Below are 8,369 nucleotides of genomic sequence, written 5' to 3'. Positions count from 1 at the left end.
GCGTAGCCTGTGGGAACTTTTCGATCATTAAATGGTTTACGTTTTTATTGCGAATAATATTACATACAAAAAATACGATACGCGTGATGTCAAGTGAAGCCTCTTGAAGTTCTATAAAAATTGAACTTTTTAATGTATTTCATTACTATACGATAAAAATGAAAATCTGTATACTCGTATTCATGTTATTACTTAGTAATATAACATGACCACGGTTTGAAAAATAAGATTTTTCAAGTTACAGTAAGTACTTTTATTACATATTTGGAAGTAAATGACATAAATTCAATCAGCTAAATTATAATATTATATAAAACTTTTACACTATTCTAATTTCAAGCTGAATTACATCCATCGAATTAATAACTAATGAATATTAGCATTACAAGTATCAAACTGAAAATCGTGTATTGACTATTAGGGTTTAAAACACCTTTCACCCATTTTGTTCATTATTTCTTAAGCAATTATTTACATTGTACTTTTACAAGGTTACAAAAACGGATATTGTATATTCAACTTTGAAGTGGCGATTCATATATATAGCCGTATTACACGTTTGGACAGGTATTAAAATAATAGGACAACAATTTCATTTGTCGCAGAATTAAAATATTCTAGCATATAAGATTATAATACAAAACTTCGTTGAAATTTAATAGGAATAAGTTAATTGTACTATTACAATTATTATTTATATCATTATTAAGCAAGTTAATCAAGTGATATATTTACAGGGATGTAGGGGATACCACTCTCGCAGTCTCACTAAAGGTGCTTTTTTTGTTTTTGAAATTCAGCCATAATAGTTATTTTACAATGACCATTGCCCTCGTTATGTTAATAATTTTTAATATCAAAGTTATGAGTTATGACAAGATGATCATTTTTTAAAATACTATAACTATAATGTGTTTATTTTACTTTTAGGCATATATTTTGTATTCAAAGTATTGTTTATCTGTGATTTATTTTTATTACTGACCATATCAATAATATATTTATCTATCAATAAAACTATGATATTCATTTGAAACTATTATTTGATATGTCATCACATAATTAGTTAGCTCTTTCGGAAACCAAACATATTAAAATATACAATCAAGAGTAGAATATTAGTCAATAGTCATATTTAGAGTGAGCTGGTCACGCCTGATGTGTAGTCAGAACCCAGTAACTCACTATTTCACATATAATGACGGAGAATTCAGAAGGAAAAGACCTATTGGATGACCCCGTTTGAGATGGGAAGACGTGATAAAGAGAGGCGTAAAATCTTTAAATTTAAATTCTGGCTGAGAAGCAAAAGCAACTAACAGGGAGATTTGGAGGATTGGCTGTATGACAAGATGGTTCTAGAGGCCACTAAGACACAAGAAGAAAAATATTGAATATTTATCACAATTATTACATAATAAATTATAATTAATTTTTTTTTGCATATACTTAATTACCTATTTATTATTTTAAGTTAATTTTTATTTTAAATAAAGATATATTTTTAGTAAGCTATTTGTATTATTACTTTTATTTTGGTGACCCTTGATTTTTACAACTATGTATAATAATTTTAATATTATATAACTGCCTCAGGCCAAGGACGTAAAATCAAGTATTAACATAATATATTTTGCGTCTACTGATGTCTAGACACAAATCAAAAAGTCATAAATAACTATAGGTATTTATATTTGCAATGGTATTGCGTGTATCACTATAGGTAGTAATTCAGAGCTATAGGAATTAAAACTTGGGAGACTTCACCTGTATAAAAGTGACCCAGTAAAAATGGATTAATCAATTGTAGATAAATTTATCATTGATTAATAAATCATTTTACTAACTTATGCAGTTATGTACTTAAAAATTAGTTGTAATATTTCTACCACAGCAAAATTATAATTATTATTAGTAAAATATTATTAGCTTCCCTTTCAAAATAATAAAAACAAATTGGTTAGTAACTGCTATTATGATAAATGTTGATATTATGTTTGGTTAATTTATATTTATAACTGAAAAGAAAAAAAACGTACAAAATGCTGAATTGCTTGAACAATATCTAAACGTTTAATAAATCAAAAGTGATCTAATTGGTATCTTAAACATATTTTAGTGACCCATGATTGGTTCATTTAATTTTATTGAACTATTAATTAATACATCTTTTATGTAAACGGGCATAAATTATGAAAAAAAATCAATAATATATTAAATACCTATACTACATTAGTACAAAGCATTATGATTAAACATTTGTTTTGATTAATTTACACGGTTTCACATATAGTGTAAACAAATGCATGGGTGTATACAAAAATGCGAAATCCAATAAGTTAGTACTTGTAGTTCGTACTCATTTACTAAATGTAATGTAACCGGTTTTGAATATATCGCTAAAAACTGAAATGTATGTAAAGTAACATAAATAATGAACGATTATTAACGAATGGAGTTCACAAACATAGTTACATAATGTATTATGTGAGTTCGTTTTAAGTGTTTTAATACAGTATTGGTCACGTTGTATATATTAGCTACCTATACAATATATACATATAATTTATATTAGGTATATGGATAATAATAGCTTCCAAATTGTATTCAACTATTCTAATGGGGATAAGTATAGAAGAATTTTTACAAGTACATAATTTGTTACCTGGTGGTTTTAAGTTATACGTTTATAACTCAATTACTCTTTTACAGTAAAATGTAGTTGAGCCCTTTAGCAACTGCGAACACATATTAAGTGGAAACATATATAAATATATATATATGTACATCGCACATATTGCATAAGAGAAGTTCGTGAGCATATATAGCCTCACACAAGATGTAGCGTAACTAATGAATGCCAAATTTTGTATTTGAATAAACGGATTTTCGCTAATACTAATCTAAACAATCCATGATATCCTCAGTGGTACCCCAAAGTAAAATACTGAACACTAAATTATAAATACTGAGGACTGCTTATGCTCTCATATAAAATTGTAAAAAATAAATATTACATACGAAATAATTAAGATTTAAAATTATTAAAACCATTAAAAGATATAACCACGAATAGATAGATGCAGTAAAAATATTTTCAAATTTAAATTTAAAAACTCTAAAAAATATAGTATTTAATTTATTTGATGACTGAAAAAATAAAGGTACGTACAAAATAAAATTATACTATGAAACGAACAATTATTAATAAATATATAACTTACAAGACGTACCAACCAGCCTACAACTACTACTGTCTGTTACAATATAAATTGATACCTAAATATTCATTATTTGCTGAATGCCACGAAAAATATTCACAATTGCAAATAGATGTGATTAGGACAGTCTAAAATCATAAGACGTATATATTATAACCTGCAGGTGTAACCGTCTGCATCCATAAAAGTTCTTAGATTTTGTACGGAAGCCGGCAGCGACGGTCGCATAATAGAAGTTAACGTGTACTTAGATTATAGTTTACTAGTTTAGACAACTTCTTTTAAACTTTTAAGCTAGTTTTTTTAAATCTCTTACTAGGCATTACTTTACAGTTTACTAGTATACTGTTTCATTCTGATCTCAATAAAATTTTTGTAAACAACTGTCATTATTTTAGTTTTAACCCAAAGCAAGAAAATTTAAGCATAATATCCGGATAATCTTCAATTTTGTTCCTAGCATAAAAGACATTTTTTAACAAACATGGATAATTCGAGTATTGATTTAATTGGTATATTAATAATTATTTATAGTCAAAATTACATTCTCATTCATCAAGCAAATTTAAACATTCTTTCAAAATCATAAATTAAATAAAAATAATAATGACTACAATAATTATAATGTTATATAAAACTATTAAGTATTAAATTAAATTTGTTATGTACATAGTTTAAGCAGGAATGACCCTAAATCCAAAATAATGTAGAAATATGTGTAGGATTTCATACACTCTGAATGTTGATATTGTTTATATACCATATATTATTATATATTTACCGATGATAGTGCTTTTTCCGCAGCGCGATATAGAAAAACTGTTGACGTCGTTTTTCAGTAATCTTCACTCAAACATAACGATAGGACCTATATTTATAGTAAAGGTACATTTTAAAACATTAATTTTAATATGCAATTATCCGTTTTAATAAATAAAATAAGACCAACATAAATAATAACTAATAACTAATCATATTTGTATTACAAGTGTTTCACAAATGCAATAAGATAATTAATTTTAAAAAAAAAAATCTATATAGGTAATATATAAACATATTATAGTATAATAACATAATATCCTAACCACGGTTTAATATATACCTATATCTTAAACCGTGGTTTTGATTTACTGATTCGTCATTACCTAACCAGAACCTCTAAATTTTAGAACTATGAATATGACATTCGATCAGTAGTTTCGTTTATTTAAGTGGACCGTGGACTAAGAAAAGATTTTGTAAAATTGACATTTTAAAGATGCCTATTACAGGCTCATATAGGGATTAATTTCGGAATAGTGAAAAACAATATTTTTTTATTCGCCATTATGTCGCAAAAGTATGCTATTGCAAACAGCTGTTTGATGGTAATTTCTGATAAAGATATTACTAATAAGTTGTTATCATGCAAGTTTGTATTTTAATTAATATGTCCAGGGTTCCAATATTATGATATAATTTATACGAGATTTATAATTTATCAAATTATTCAAGTTAAATCATGGGCGTTCCCCAAGTGGGGGGGGATACGGGGCACTTCCCCCCCGGAACAATGTTATTTCCACAGAAATTGGTAAAATTCCCAATAAGAAATAAGCTTCTAAAAATAGATCTATCTATGTATTCAGATAAAAAAATTTTGCTCCCCCCCTAGAAAAATATTTGAGAACGCCCATGAGTTAAATGTTAGTGAGTTTTCATAATAACAACACGTCGTAATGTTATAACGATGTCCTAAAGGCTAAAACCTAACAATTTTTTAAAGAACATCTAGAAAAAACGGTTTTTAGATATCTATTTAATAATAAAAATACAATGTATCTAAAAGCAACTTCTATACCTACAATAATATTGTTATCATTAAAAAACTGCACACGAGAGAAGCCGAGTTATCCAACTAGTACCTATATATTTATATAAACATATATATTCAATACTCATGATAGAATCCTAATGCATTTTTTAGTTGAACATATTATTATAGATACATCAAATTCCACGACAGTTGTTTTTGTTATGTGAATCGAAATAACTATGTAGACGTACAATAATAAAACTACAAGATATTTATAAATTATTTATAACCATTTTCTATAAGCATAGCTTGAAATAAATTGATATTTAAGGAGTTACATATTATACTAGGTAGTAGGTAAGCAGTGGTGGTTTTTAAAATTTAGGGGGGCAATCCCCCCCCCCTTGAGGTTTAATCAAAACCGCCACTATAGGTAAGATTTCTAGTACATATCTATCGGCTATCATTCATAAAATATCATGATATTATACTATGTATCACTACTAACACTTTACACGGCGGGCGCGGGTCAGTAAGTACTCTTTTCGTATGTGTCCTCTTTTGGACCAAATGTGACAAGACAGTTTCCTTTTTTCGTTTAAAAATAATCAAAACACTTACACTACTAATCCTATATTTCTATATAATATCATAACTACTTTTTACTGATGTATATAAAATGCATAGATAGAAATTATAATATTTGTAAGAATAAACTATAAGAAAATGGTACAAATAGAAAAATAAAACATTTTAAACATTTCACTTCTTATCACACAGCACATTTTTAGGTTGCTCTGATGTATCATACAGCCGGATGTAATTAGGGATGGGCAATTCCCGGGAACGCTATTCGTCGGGAACACACGGGAATTTACGGGAACCTTAAATAATTTGTGAGAACAAATTATAGTATACTAATCATATGACTAAATGATAGTGTATTACATATACATTATCATGATTTTTGTTAAATTTAGTTAAATAATTACTTACCTTATAACAATAGCAAAACCAAAGATATAATAGTAAATAAAATATTTATTAAACCAAATAAGCTACTCTTAATTTAGTAGGTAGTTCAAATACATAAAAACAATTTATAACACTCACTCTTCACTTATATTAATATTTAAAGAAAATATATACATTATACATTTATTTTTTTGATCATATGTTTTCTTTGGAAAATCAAGTTTGAAAATTATATCTTTAATTTTTACCACTGATACATCTCCATCAATAATTTTGAAATGTGTTTTAGATCCACCAACTGATTTTAGACCCTGAACTTTGAAACCAGTTTTAAGAATACTTTTAATCATACACACATATTTAAAAACTTGATTTTTAGTTGTCAAAGTATTTCCAAAGAAATTGACTAAATCATGATAATAATGATTTTATCGTGCTAATAATATATGTTTACTGCTTTGACACTTTAACAATTTTTTTAATTTTCGGGAATTCCCGTTCCTGGCGTTGTCGGGAATTCCCGGGAACGGGAATATTTCTTCCCGGGATCGCTCCCGGGAAATCCTGGAAGTGCCAACCCTAGATGTAATTGAGTGTTATAAAAAAATATAAGTAAATTATACTATATTTTATAAGATGCCTAGGTAACGTAACTAAAAATATATATTCGATATAACTATATAGTAACTATACAGTATACAGGTTAGATTAGGAACCTAATATCGCTATGCCCTATAGGTATATAGGTAATACAGCTAGTACCTACATGTTAATTAAACAAAATTTTTACCTATATAATATATATGATTATGATGTATCATATTGTCATAAATTATAATATGATATATTAATATGCACCTGTATATCAATTAATAATATATTATTGATTAATATATTATGTGGGAACCAGCTGATTTATACCAATAATATTATTAACACGTTATAATCAAAACATGTCAAACTAGTAACTATACGTCTATACATACTCACACGAACGAGTAATTGCCATTGACATATTTATACACCAATATGGCTAAGTCTATTAAAGTACTAGTTCTAAGTTCTAGATATAGTAACTAAAAAACAATAAAGTGAAATTTAAAATTTCATCACAAGTATGATAGTTTTTTCTTATTTTGAATATTTAATATATACTTACCTATACCTACATTTTTAAACATAATTTGGGATTTAAGAACTGTAAAATATAAACACGTTCAACAGGTTTTAAGAAAAAGTGCAATAGCTGATAAGTATAAAGATTATATTAATGAGAAAAAATGTGAAAACAAAATTAAAAAAATACATTGACCTTGACCAAATAAAAATAACGCCAACTATTTTTTTTATTTTATTTACATTATTAGATAGGATAGGATAACATTTTATCGATTAATCATTAAAAATTCTTATAAAAGCGATTGAACTCGAATGACAATATGAAATGATATTTTAATAAAGTTATCGACATTTTTGGATAAATACATACCTTAAATCTTATTATTCTTATTCGAACAATATGGTTTCAAAAAAAATTAATTTCCAAAACTTAGTTTAAAATATAAAATAATATTAATAAAAACCATATTACTACTTACTCATTAGCTATTTTTTTTTTTTTTTTTTTTGTTATAGCTATATATATATAGCTTTATATATTATACATAATAAAATATTTTCAAAGAAAAAATTCTAATTTTCTTTACTTTATCGAATCAAATTTGATAATTATTATAGATAAAATAATTGCATAATATCATATAATATATAAATTATTCATTAAATTATTTTGTTTTCTAAACATAAATTAGGTGATTTCGATCTTAGAATAAAAAATATTGGAAATTACTGCCTGTTTATATTTCACCAATCACCAATGAGTACTAACTGATCACGTTTTTTTGTATAATTTAAATTAAGTATTTCATAATCTTACAAAATATATTTAAATGACTTTGATTAAAGATCGATCGATTGATGGGTAATGTGTAGAAACCTAGATAAACTGTAGGCAATAGAAAATTTAAAAGAATAATCACTGTTATAAAAACGAATGACAACATGCAGTAATTAGATTTAATTATATATTTATACAGTTATGCTATAGGTATATTGTTTTAATTCTACTACAATAATAATATGTAAGAATTATTACTGGTAGTGTATATTATACAATATATAAATAAATTATATTATTTTTGTTATCTCAGCTTGGTCGCATCACTGATCCTAATAATTGATTTAACTAAAAGTATGATATTTACAACACTAGGTTAATACAATAGTAGATATTAGCTCATATTATGTTGTCAAGTCATAAATTTATCCAATTATAGTATTGTACCAATATTATTACAGCAATTACATAATATATTTTT

The sequence above is a fragment of the Aphis gossypii genome, chromosome 2 (genome assembly GCF_020184175.1).
Source record: "Aphis gossypii isolate Hap1 chromosome 2, ASM2018417v2, whole genome shotgun sequence".
Taxonomy (NCBI): domain Eukaryota; kingdom Metazoa; phylum Arthropoda; class Insecta; order Hemiptera; family Aphididae; genus Aphis; species Aphis gossypii.
Note: the sequence above shows the minus strand (reverse complement) of the source record.